We start from the raw sequence: 14,152 nt of genomic DNA, 5'->3' as shown, positions 1-14,152 counted from the left end.
CCCTGTCCAACGCTGCAGTCGAACTTGCGCGTTGCTGTCTCTATATATTAAAAATCGAGTGACACGCCTCTCTCCCGAAACACTTTTATTACAGCATCTTCTGAGCCTTGTTGGCTTAAATAAAAGAACAGAACTGTTTGATTCTAAGTGTTTGGATCGTTTGTTTTCTTTTCTTCTTACTTTATAAGTGTCAAGCAGACCTGAGAAAAAGGGACGTTATGACTTCATTACATTGTACCGCATAATATAAAAAGCGATGGCCCTGAAGAAAAGCAATCAAGCAACCGAATGCCGGATTATTTGATGATTGGTGGAGTCTGGAGTCGGCAAATGTGTGAGAAAATTCTAAACAATCTGTGAAACTAGAAGAACATGCCCTATGTTTCCCGAGTTATTACAGAAAAGATTATGTTAGTGCTGCAAACAGTTATGCTATATATGGCTTATTCTGTTATTTTATGGCTATTTAGGCCTCCGAACTGAAGAGCCACTGATTGGATAATACCGCCATACAGATATTTTAGGCTGTTGATACACTATAAATGTCTGCACCGTTATTTTCCCCCTAGTCAATATATACTAGTATCAGAATTTTGTTTGAGTTGGACAGAACCGAAATCTTTGTGCCCATTGACCCACCCCTTGGAAGTTACCAAAGTAACGAAATGCGATAGCTTCACTTCCGGCCAACCACAGTTCCAAAATGTTGCTCATGCTAGATTGACTTTTTGATATGTTGAAGAGAAAAGTGCAGACTGCATGTTGTGGTATGGCATGGTATCACGTGAAAGAAAGGGATATATATTTTTGAGGTTGAATTTGACAAATTTGCCGCATATATAGTACGGAAAAATTAACGCGCCCGTGTAGCCTTTAGAGGGGAGTATGGTTGTAGTTTAACTATTACTTAAACTCCACCATTGCTCGCCCTAAATGTGTCATTGCATCTGTGAGACAGTCACAAATGTCATGAGGTGATTTGTATGGCTTTGATAACTGCTTCTAACGCAATCAGAAAAAAACATGACAAAACCAACATCCATCGGAAGAAAACATCGTTCTTTGATTTTCACCCATCTTTCTCCATCCGCTCGCTGTATTAAGTGCATAGGGCAAACCAGTGGGTGGGGAACTTAGTCCATCTACTGGTTGATTAGAAGCCCCACGATTTCAAGGGACATAATTTTTTCACTTTGTCCAAGCAGTGTTTTCTGTCTTTCTATCTTTCGTACTTTCACTTCCTCTAATCTATACCATCACGCATGAGCCCTCCCTTATTCAGTGGGAGCCAACCTTTTAGCCTTAAAATAAACGCTATCTCCGTTGATAACTAGAAAACTCACAGATTTTTAACAGAACGCCACCCTCTTTAATTTGTTTTTAATATTCGTGTTTTTATTTATAAGTGAATATTGAGAGAACTATGCCATGTTGACTCTCCCAATGTCGCATTGCTCCCTAACGCGACATTTGAGGAGAGGGTTGCACGGAGAGTCCTGGCGACATTAGGTGAGAACTCTGCATCGCAGTCCTATCCCTTAATGTAGGATAATTAGACATCAAGGGAGAAGGATTTATAGCTTCCTGTAGTATGGGTAAAGGCTACCTGAGAGCGTGGCTCAGCTACCTACAAAGTTATTGACGAACTTCCCACATGTGACGTACAAATATTTAGTGTTCAATTAATGAACGATAGAGTGCGATCACGGCCCGGCGGCAACATCGTTGGCTCACGAAATCCACATGTACAAACTCCCTGTCCACATCCGGCACTGAACCGGCACATCGAATGCCGCTTGTGATCAAACCGTCACGTTTGATCCTAAAGTAGAAAAATATACAAACTCGCTGTCCACATCCGGCACTGAACCGGCACCTCGAATGGTACATTTAGTTTTAAGCTTAATTGTTAAAACAACGCTATCAGCTAAGAATATTATAATATCCTTTTTGATGTGGCTCTCGTTTAGGTCAAATCCATTATTAACACAGAGCATATGTCGTATTTGTTTAACCTGTAGCACTAGCTCAAAGGAGCCAGCAATCGCCTCACTCTGAGTATCTAACTCATTCATGCTTGCATGCGAAAAGGCCTAGCAAACACACTCGCCAAGCAATTGCGCTAACATTTTGTCCAAGATATAATGCTCGTGAGAAATTTGTCCATCCTCTCAGTTTCGAATTGAAAGATTTACATTTGGGGTCAGGGGAAATTTTACACATGCACAACCAGCTGAAGGAGATGGCCAGGGGCCCAGTGCTGGTGTAAACACATTCTATTCGACGTTAAGGTAAATTGACAACAACAAATCATATGATCTTTGATCACGTATTATGACCTAAGTTTAGCGATATTAACAGTGTATCTCGCACCGTATTCTAATCTCATGAAATATTCTTGAGTATGGCGTAGAACACCAATCAAATAGATAAGACAAATTAGACTCTTGATTTTGTAAAATACAGGAATTACTTGTATACATGCAGAAAAACCTTCACCGCACGCCACTCCACGCTTACTGAACGATTACTCTACAGCCCTGAACTGTTACTCTAGGCCACAAGTGTCGCTGGCACACACAAATCGTAGCTGCAGTCAATTGTGGAGGATACAGTTGAGATTACAATTGATTGTAAAAACATGTTGCGCCGCTTGCACAAAGGCGATTGTAAATTTTTGAAGTTACATTTGCGATCCTAGGCCACATTTGACTCGTTGACAACTTTGGCCTGTGTACGAGTTAATAACTTTTCTTGCCTTCACTTTCAAAAGAGTTCTACATCATAATGATTCAGCAGCTAACAAGAACAACATGTGAAAAAATGCCCCTAGCATGTGTTTGAGACAATTGCATTGCACATCTATACAAATCGAGTCGTAAAGTTCCAACTAACAGTCTACCTAGGACAAGTATTTTTACGTAGCGTTCATTTTGGGGCGATTGTAAGCAAGGCGACTATAGGAGACCTTTGCGGTTAACTTAAACTTACTATCCCTCTGTGCAAGCGAACCCTGAACGCTTGCTCAAAGCCACTGGACGATCATGGTCATTCACTGGACGGTCATGGTCATTCACTGGACGGTCATGGTCATTCACTGCACTATACATTCACTGCACGGCACTGTGCGGTACGGTTTGTTTACTGCACGGCTCTCTGCGGTTTCCTCAGGGTAGAACACGGTTACATCAAGACATGGTAACTGCACGGCAATGTATGATTACTACACGACACTGAACGATTACTGCATATCAGTGAACGGTTACTGAAGGTTTACTGTATGGCACCGTGCGGCAGGGTATTTGGAATTTGTACAACTTTCATTTCCGAATGTTATTATACGTCTTTTAAGGTATAAAGTCTTTTTTGCACGCAGACGGCCATTATTGGTGTACAGGTGCAAGCTTGGCATTAAATACTGGGAATGTTTTAAACTTCGAGGGGTTATGAGCTTTATTGATGAAAGTTTGAAATCGTTGGCGAGAGCACACAAGTGATGAGGCTGTGAGTGGCGTCCCCTTAACGTTCCTACGCACCCTTCCTGGGGATAAGAAGGTCTAAGTTTTTAGAGTCAACCTATGTCAAGTTTTTATTAGCCGCTTTCTCACAGATTGGGCAAGGCAGGTCCCAATGTTTATTGATGACGGCATGTTCTGAGATATAACATTAAACGTTAACATTGTGGCTTATGGAAAATTATGGAAAGATCTGAGGCCATATTGTTTCTTCGTGAGGTCAAGGTTTTGCTGTGCATTAATCTTCTGTTTTTGATATCGTTAAATCACTGTGAAACGGGGCATCAAAACATCACTTTCAGCCAATAAAACATGAAATGTTTAAATCAAAATTAAGTGAAGCAAACTAAAAGTTTTTTTTAAATACTTCGATATTTGAAGAATCTTAATCCACAGTGTTACTAAACATAATGACATTTATGGAACACAGAAGGTTTTGCTAATCAGAGCCCTGAGGACTTTTCCACAAAGTCAAACTATCACAAACTTTGCGCAGCTCATTACTCTGGCCCCGTTTTACTGACACTTGGTACACACTTACAATTCAAATTACTCTCCTGTTAGAAGGCTAAGCGCATCAGGTCAATATAACAAAACCACACCATTATAAATAACATATATAAACTGCACATAGGAGAACAAGACATTCATAAATAAAATACCAAAATGTTTGTGTTATTTATTTATTATTAGTATTATTATTTTTCTTTTTTTGCATTTTTTCCCACTCCATCAAAATATACGAAGACAAGAATAACACATACAACGGCCGTTTAATCTGATATAAACCTACAGACGGTCATCGGTATAAAAATACAGACGGTCACCGGTATTAACCTACACACTGTCAACGGTATAAACCTACAAACGGTCACCGGTACAAACCTACAGACAGTCACCAGTATAAACCTACAAACGGTCACCAGTACAAACCTACAGACAGTCACCGGTATAAACCTATAGGCGATCACCAGTATAAATCTACACACTGTCAACGGTATAAACCCACACACTGTCAACGGTATAAACCTACAAACGGTCACCGGTACAAACCTACAGACAGTCACCGGTATAAACCTATACACGATCACCAGTATAAATCTACACACTGTCACCGGTATAAACCTACACACTGTCAACGGTATAAACCTACACACTGTCAACGGTATAAACCTACACACTGTCAACGGTATAAACATACACACTGTCAACGGTATAAACATACACACTGTCAACGGTATAAACCTACACACTGTCAACGGTATAAACCTACAGACAGTCACCAGTATAAACCTACAAACGGTCACCAGTACAAACCTACAGACAGTCACCGATATAAACCTACAGACGGTCACCGGTACAAACCTACAGACAGTCACCAGTATAAACTTTACACTGTCACCCGTATAAAGCTACTGACGGTCACCGGTATAAACCTACAGACAGTCACGGGTATAAATCTACAGACGGCCATCAGTATAAACCTAGAAACAGTCGACAGTATAAACCTACGAACAGTCAGCGGTACAAACCTACAGTCACCGATATATCTTAATACCTGAATGAGATTTATCCTGTGTATACAGTTTTGATATAGCTCGTATGAGGCTAGGTTTTGATTGGCAAATTTTCTGATATTAAATGAAAAATTATATACACATGTATATGCCGGACTATTTTTACCGCGATTGTGGATTGCTGCCGTGAAAAATAAAAATAAATGAGAAAATGAAAACAGTTTGCACTTCAAAGTGTAAGCAAATTATGAGTAAGTCCCCCCCCCCCCCACTCCCCTGCCCAAATAGAATGCTGAAACTGTATTTGTCCCTGTAGGTATGATCTAAATGAATAACATTTTATTTGCCTACAGACCAAAATGACGGCGAATTTGTTTGAAGACAACCTGGCTCTGGACATTACGACGCTTGATACAAATACGGCATTTGTAAGTGTTACCACCACTGCATTACATCTACATGTACAGACATGAAATATAAGCTATCCTGTATAAAATTGTTTTCGCACAAAAAGCGGACGGGGTAGTGCATGTAATTACAGCCATGAAACATTTTCAGTATAGTTATATTACATTTACTTCCGTGGAGTGCATTTGATGAATGTAATTCTTATTCAGTGACTTAATTCTTTTATTCTATTTCCTTCCTTGAACGCACAGTACTGGGCCCTAAAACAACATAACGACCAGAAAGCCAGAAAGTCAGGCAACGTGTTGATGCAACATGTGCATTCACGTTTACAATGAGCGTGGGGGCTCAGTCGGTAGGAAACCCGAGATGGTCATTCAAGCCCGGCCTTCTTGCAGAAACTTTGTAGGTTTTCCTGAACTCACGTTCGTGGAATCTTAGTGACAATAAGCGATTGGCGACTGCTTTTATGGCGGTTTGTGCAATTTAACGGTCGTTGAAGATCAATAATTTGCCAAAAATCGCTGGCTAAAAAGGACATTCCGGGTTCCTCCATCCTTAAATCTGACCGCCATCGTCCAATTGAACAATTCTTATGAATTCGCTTACGATATAAAGAAACACAATTACATGTGTGAAATGTAATAAAAGATTTACAAACGTTGCAAGAGTCGTTTTATTTTATTCACCATGTTAAAAGAAAGCAGAAAATCACATGATACAGTTTTCACGTTTTCATAGTCTCGGTGAGTGTGTTTTTGCGCTGACTGCTTCTCGCACCAGGCAAGACATCTCGTTGCCATAAAGATACGAACTATACCATACAGGTTTTGCTCAAAGCTGTTTTTTCAAATTGTGTCGATAAAAGAGTGGCTTCAAATTAATTGGTAAAATTATACAAAAAGTGATAAAAATGACGATGTGTCAAAAATGTAAATATTGCATTTTGACGAGAACTATAGTTTCCTTTCATTTGCACACCACTTGTCTTCCAAACTTATTGTTTACATATTTCTGGGTCGCAAGTGGGACAATTCACTAGTAACTTGCCAGGTAGGTGGTTTTCGTTTTTCTGCATCCATTATTCTGACCGACTTCGTAAAAATGTAAATTGTTTGAGTATGGTCTAAACAAGTCAGTCAGTCGAATCGAATCTAGTCGCCGATGATTCAGATTTGGACTCTGGTTGTATATTCGTCTGTACAGCTGCAAAATAGTTTTATTGACTTTACTAAGCTACATATGTATAAGATATATAAATGAATAAAATATAATGAATCTCTGTTCTGAACACCCTCCGAAATCTATCAAGATGGTCGCTTTCCATCAGAGCACAGAGTACGCCTCGGAAGGCCTTGGTATTTTGGCTAATTATCCTATAGGCGCAGACTAGCGATCACGATGTTGTAACGAAGCCCCCAGAACGAAACGCATCATTATCAAGGAAATATTGAATTTTATTCCGTTACGCATGATGTATATGTAACCCACAACCGTTCCAAAAGACCCCTCAGGTACGTACTACAACATACATCAATACGACATTCTCCCCTGTGGGCAAACCAAATCTCATCAATTCAGCCGGAAGGTTGCTTCCGGCCATATTGAAAGCCGGCTGCAGCTGTATTTTCCTCCCCTGACCACCTGGATGGAGAACTGGATATGTACGTCTTACATTTTAACGAGATATTACAGTGACATCAGCAAAGTTAAGTCTTAAGCAAGTTTTCACACCAGTTTTGTGGTTTATTTTCGCATTATTTCTCATAATGGCATTACATTGTATTTTTTGGTATATTATTTTCACTCAGAAACCTATCCTGAAATATTGAGTAAGCTTTCGGAATGAGGGCAGAATAGAATACAATAGTGGTACAAACAAACATGTTATAACAGAATGTTCTGTTAATCTAATAGAATACTTTAATTAATGTAACCGGGATTGATGTTGTCCATAGCAAATACTCCGTTATAATAACGTATTCCATTCTCGCATGATCCACAAGGCTTAATATTAGGGTTATGTTAAATTTAACAGATTAGGTTCCTGAGTGCACGAAAAAAAAATTAACAAAATAAATTTTTAAGGCGGAATTTTTTCCCGTTTTGATTGAGTCTACCAATTCTGAAACCTTACCAGTATGCTATATGTCGACTGAAACCTGCTTATTAGAGAAAACCGAAAGTACTTCTGATTAAGTAGAAATATGACCAAAACGCGCCATTTCATTCAAGCTTGCGTGGTTGGCAGATAGTGTTGGCGTTTGACCCAGCATTAAAGAAAGACACACTTAGATGAGGCTATAGTAACGTTTGTTGGTAGTGGAGAGCAAACACAGCCTGTCAAAAATTGCTTAAACACGCTATGTGCCTGCCATAACACTCTTGCTTAAACGGTAGCCGGACAGGTAAAAGCTGGATTCGGCCCTAGAGCCCCATTGTTCCAGACTTACAGTTATCTTTGCGTACATGAGAAGCACAGAACAACGTACAACATTTGGTTGTACAGTTGCAGCCAAAGTATACACCTCTAGTCAAGGTGCATCAAACATTATTGTAATTTCTGTCTTTTTCTATCCATTTCAAAGAGTTTAGGAAAATAATATGATATCAATGAATTCAGAACATAAACAAAGCACTGTATAACGATTTTCTGATGTCCTGTGTGATTTAGGTTTGTTTCAGTTCTTTACGCAAGACTTTTTATACAGTTCATGAGCAATTGGGATTATTGTAAACCTTTTTTTTGCGGTGAAACACAATTATTTCGTAAGCACATAAAGGAAGTTTGAATAGCCTTCATGTATACCGAATGACGCGAATTTTCAACAGAAATAGTGTCATTGCCTGCAGGTGCAAAGGTATGACTCGTTCACGATACCGGAGACACTGAGGTGTTAGAGCAGAGACCTGACGTAATTGACGTAGCTCATTATCCTTGGGTCTATAGATTTCCTGTGGGGATAAAAATAAACCGGAAAGACTGCCAGGATTTTAATTAATGTCCACTTTATGACTACTGTGCAGATACATAAACATGTCCACTCAACAATATTCTGTAACGCATTCTTCATGATTCCATTGTGTGAGAATCGTGAAAATGCGCATTTTGCTGAACCTGGCGTTATTTAAAGAGTACGCACATGACTCATCTATGACTGACGTAATATAAAAGATGTACCCTAATTATTTATTTATTTATTTATTTGATTGGTGTTTTTCGCCGTGCTCAACAGAAAAGATAAATTTATTTAATTATCTATGTTGTTGTTTTTCTCGTGTCCCATCCCATTTTATCTTGGATGGAGCACTTGATCTGCGCATCTCCAGTTGCAAGGATCTGTTTGGTGAACGGTGGTGGGGTTAAGCATGCCCGAGATCTAGTCCTTTCGTTGTTTTCATGTGACAGTTAACTAAATGTGATGATAACAGAGCATTCTAAGTAATTCTACACCAGTTACGTCTGATGAACTGCCACCAGCATCACTGTATTTTTTTTTACTAAATTCGGTTTAAGCCATTGCGCTAGGGGATGTATACGTTGCTACTATTTGAGCAGTTACGTGAAAATTCAGAATAAAATCCCAAATGAAGTTGAATTTATGTGTGAAACCCTTTTTTGTAGACGCTCCGTTCAACGTAACATGGATTGAGAGCTGGATTCGAACACGCGACATCACTAGTCAAGAGTCCGGAAAGAGTTGCCCAGAATTTACGTTGTCAAACAAAATTTTGAACTTGTATCATATGAAACAACAATTTTAATCTGGCTTGATATTATGATTGAAGTCTAAGATCGCTTCGTGATCCCGGAAGTTAGTCCTGGCTATTATAAGTGGGGTTCATTCAGGTTTTTTGTTTAATATTTGACATTTACACTAAAACATTATTTTTATCAATAATATTATGAATCTGTAGACAATTTCGTAGAATCGATTTTCGGTGTTGGAAGTGGAAAGAGTCGCTATAGGATAAGAGTCGTCAAGATATTTCAAGACATTGTGACTTGCTTACTTTCGTTTTGGGCAATGAAGACAGCAAGTATCGCAAGGTAAAGGTCAAGATCATGTTCTTGTAGATCAGCCTGAGGCAAGATGAACAACAGCTCTGGATAAATCCATGACAACGGAGAAGACACGGGGTACGCGAGTACCGAAGATCCTAAGAAGTTTCAGATGGCTGACTTCTTGAGACATGCCTCGTCGGTTTGTTTTGACAGCCTAATATTGACAACAGAACTTCAAAAACACGGCAATTGTTGTTTTGCATCCCCATTTGAAATCTCCTTTGTCTTTCCCGTGGGATGGATCTCTGATAAATCGCCTGGCTGAAGCTCGTGTCAAGAGAGATAGTCGCATCAATATTTTTGAAAGCATATAGCCGTAAACACAAGCTACAAAGTCGTTGAAGACTAGGTAAGAATGGACAAAGAAACCGTGTAAAGAGACTTGTAGGCCCACGTTGTGCATACAGACAGTCGTACAATGCAGTCAGATGACTCGTACACAAAGGACTAATTAATCGGTTGTTATTTGTTTATTTGCTCGGCTATGGTTTTTTCCAGAAAGATGAATAACGTGATCATCACAAGAAATGTTTTCAGCGACAATTCAGCCAACACTCGCAGGGATTTAAATTAGTTTTCAGACCGAATATCTGTCTCCCAGGGTAGCAGACATGCTATCCGCCTCTGAGAGCTGTTGTACCGACTATCCTGAAACTCATGCGAGAGATTATATACAAGAGACTTCCAAGAAGATACACAATCGATAATGGCTTTCGGAAAGTTTGAAGCACCCCCTCCTACTACGCCACACATACAAGTACATTTCAAAATAAGAACAAGGAAGACAAAGACAGACATATCAATTAGAGGAAAGTCTGGAGGACTGGGTGAACAAGGGAATGAATGGAAGGTATTCAAAAAAGACTAAACATTACAGCGACCATATACAGTTACAGTTACCAGTCGCCTAACCAAGGTTGTCTGTTGTAAATTTGAACCGAACGGTTACTTTAATCCTTTTCATCAGAAAACTCGGTTAGGTCCTTGAGACGTAACCGATCGACGACGTGTAGCCGATTGCGAAGTCTAGTCTTCCTTCTCTTAGTGACATTTAGAAACTGGATCGGATAACAAAAGAGGTATATGGATCACAGCTTCTGTTTATTCGTTGAGCGACGTTTCGATGTAGACACAGGCATGAGCATCTACAAATAGACGTCGCTCACTGAATAAATAGATGTTGTGATTCATATATATCTTATGTTACACAATCCATTTTCCACCAATTTTCCTCCAATATGGCGTTGATAACACGTGATGTGCGTGTGGGGAAGTTTGGGACTAACTTGCCAAAGGTTGGTGGTTTTCCATTGGACGGTAAATAACGCTGGGCATTCTGCTCGTCCACGGTGCTCGTGTGCCCGTTTGCCTGATATATTCTTTTAGTTGTCTTCTAGCAATATGGTGAGGAGAATACTCGTCAGAAGCAGGAAATTTTGTGAGTATCTTTCCAAAGGTCGGTAGTCTTCTGCATTTATGTGGTTTCCAGCGTTCCGGCCGTCAACGACGCTCTTGTGGTCGTTTGCATAATCTACTATTCGTTCACTTGCGTTCAATATGGTGTGGAAAATACGTGTTTTGGGTCAGACGTGGGTAAGTTAGTGAGTAACTTGCCAAAAGTCACTTGTTTGGCCCTAGCATTCCAGTTTCCTGCATATATACAGACGTATGTATGGTATTTTGTCTTTTGCGTTGTCGTGAATCGCATCTGAATCCTGGGGTTCTGCCGTCCATGCCCTGACTGCTTGATGATTCAACATAATTCTTTACGTAGATTTCCGGCCTGAAAGGGGTGGCCAGTTTTGAACACAGTAACAAAACAAACTCCACAGCTCACGCTTGAAGTTTCTTACAGCCGGAAGTTGGGTTTACGCTGGTATATATAAACGCTTAAAAATTGTCGCAGTCGTTCAACTCCATCTCGTTTGGCTGTGATACTTAGCTTGCTGACAAAATTCAAAATTTGAAGGGTTGATTATATCTTTGAAGCAACAGACCAAAGACAATACGCTGATCCGATAGGTCAGACTGGTGACACAATCACTGGGCAATTCTAGTACCGCCCTCACCAATAAATGGTATTCGACTTTCGCCGAAGTCTCGCGAGAACCTTGGGAATTTACGAGTAAAGGGTTTACAAATTGTTAGAATGTCCTCAGTTACTGTGTAGGTGCTACAGATATTGTGTAAATGCTCGCCTTTTACAGTAAACATTCTACATTTAGAAGATGAATCAAGGTATTTTTACTAGAAGTAGTAATCTTTTACACTGCGATAGTAACAGTAAAAATGTTCAGGTACAGGTATACCCCACTCTCCACCCAAATACCTGAACGTTAATATTTGGTCATATAAGACGCTTGTGTTGTTTAAATTATGTACATTAAATCACTTCTTTCCAAAAGCAAACAGGTCTATATAGCCCTGTTTTAGGATGCATGAATGAGGACTACAAATCTAGGCTGCATCTTTTTGAGTAAAATAACAGGTCTTACAGAAATTTTGTTACGCCCTTGCGTGATTTCCGTGGAAGTGGGATACCGTTTTTACACTGGCCATACATGCAAACGCTATGAATATTACTATGCTCAGATATTACATTCACACGTAATTCGGTTGTTATTCTTGTCTCCTCAATTTGCCAGTCTTTTAGAATATCCTCTGGCATTTGTTAAAATGGCATTCGGTCAATCAGCTCGAGATACGCCGATGCCAATTTAGAATATTTTTCCAAATAAATCTACCAATGAACGTGCCAATATTTTTAAACAATCTAAATGGGCGAAGGAATACATGGCTGTTGCTTTGGACTTCTGCAGATTGAGGCCTCTCTGCCTTAGACAATTTCTGGTTGGAACAATCACTCACATCCTAAAATGTTGCGGATAATTTATACCAAAACACCTCCCAAAGGCAGGTCGGCATGCAATGCAGTCTTCCGATATTGAACTGATGTTGGCATCTTTTCTCAACACCAATAAATCAGCCATTAGATGGAGATGGAGCAAAATGAATGGCGCTCATTACATCGGGTAGTCAACAGCGCCTCAATAATTAGCATCTACTATCTGTGCTAGTCTCCCAACAGACAAAGACTTCGGTTGCAGCTGTACCTTATTTCATTACATGTGCGGTAGGAAGAATCCTTGAAGGCATCCCGTCTTGGCCGACTGACCTTTCGGCCAATAATTCATTTAAGACAGGCAGAGAGACTGTAAAGGTAGTGCACATTTGGGCTCTGTAATATCCTAACTATTGACCTTGGCGTCTGCTGTCAAACGTAAGCCCCAGGAAATCTCATTTGTCTTACGCCCGGCATATTGCTGTCACTTCCAGGCCACTTGGCCGTTCCTGAACGTAATGAAGGCATCGGTGGCTAGGTTGGTTTGCTAGCAGACATTTTCAGACGAAGCGAGCTGTATTAAACAAACTCTGAACATAGGTTTAGAGGCGGCTAGGTCTGCGGTAAATGTCAAATGACCTAGGGAGGTAGACAAAATGTGTTTATGTTGTTGAGAAACTGAAATCGAAGTAGCTGTCCATTGACCTGGTGTCTTGCCCGCGGGAATGTCAAATAACTTGTGCGTTAGAAAGTTTTTTAAGCTATCCAATCGTAGGCTTCGGTCACAGACTATCGCTCTTATGAGGGCTACATGTATAGAAAGTGGTATTTCTATGGAATATTTTCTTCTTCCCGGTTCTTCTTTTCTTCCACTGTTGCTTTGACTCACAGGGAAATTGTAAATAATAATGATAACACAATAATGATAATTGCATTAGAGCACGCGGACGTGAGCGAGCAGTGCTTTAGTGTTATTAGGAACTTGTAAATTGTCCCGCTCTCACTGCTTGTGAAGGTTTGGTGACAACAAGGGGTGAGCCACTCTCCTGTCACCCGTTTCGTATATTATTTTGATCTGTTCACCACAGCACCAACACATCTGATATTACAACATAGATAACACATACAACATATGACAATAACTGTCACATTCCACGCAATGGTTTTTTTTCCGATTTGTGTATTTAAATCAAATAAAGTTGATTATTGGTAAGTTTTGAATATTAGAATTTATATTATGTTCGTGTTTTCATGCTCAAATTCTACTTAATTGATCCTCGATCTAAATTTTCTTGAAATTAACGATTCATTGTTTCATAGACAGCCATTCCTGACACGCATGTTCCCCACTTGTCAATAAGTATTTTTTCCTTTTGTACTAGCACGTGTTTCTACTCAAGATTGCCTGTGATTTCATAGTTATTGCTATGGTATCTAAATATCATGGCTCTTATTCTGCCACACCTGAGCAATGTATGCAAATAAAATGAGAAAGACTTGTGACCATGTCATCACTGGCTAATTTGCGCATGAAATACGCAAGCACCATCATTTCCTAAACTGTTTACGCAGTCCACACAGTTTTCGAACGCTCGGAACTGTTCTTCTGTGGGTTTATTCCGACACCAATACATCCATCAAGTGTGAAGCTGATCGGATGAACAATTGGGGAGAAAATCGAAGGACAAACTAGATCTGTTTTATTCTTTCCAGCTTAGCTTTCAGAAATACAAATGTGTACTCTTCCTTTCATTAACTTGGACTCGGTCTTTTCCAGTGTGATTTTCTCAATGTGTCAAGGCTG

This window comes from Liolophura sinensis, chromosome 5, assembly GCF_032854445.1.
Source record: "Liolophura sinensis isolate JHLJ2023 chromosome 5, CUHK_Ljap_v2, whole genome shotgun sequence".
NCBI lineage: Eukaryota > Metazoa > Mollusca > Polyplacophora > Chitonida > Chitonidae > Liolophura > Liolophura sinensis.
This window is presented reverse-complemented; position numbering follows the sequence as displayed.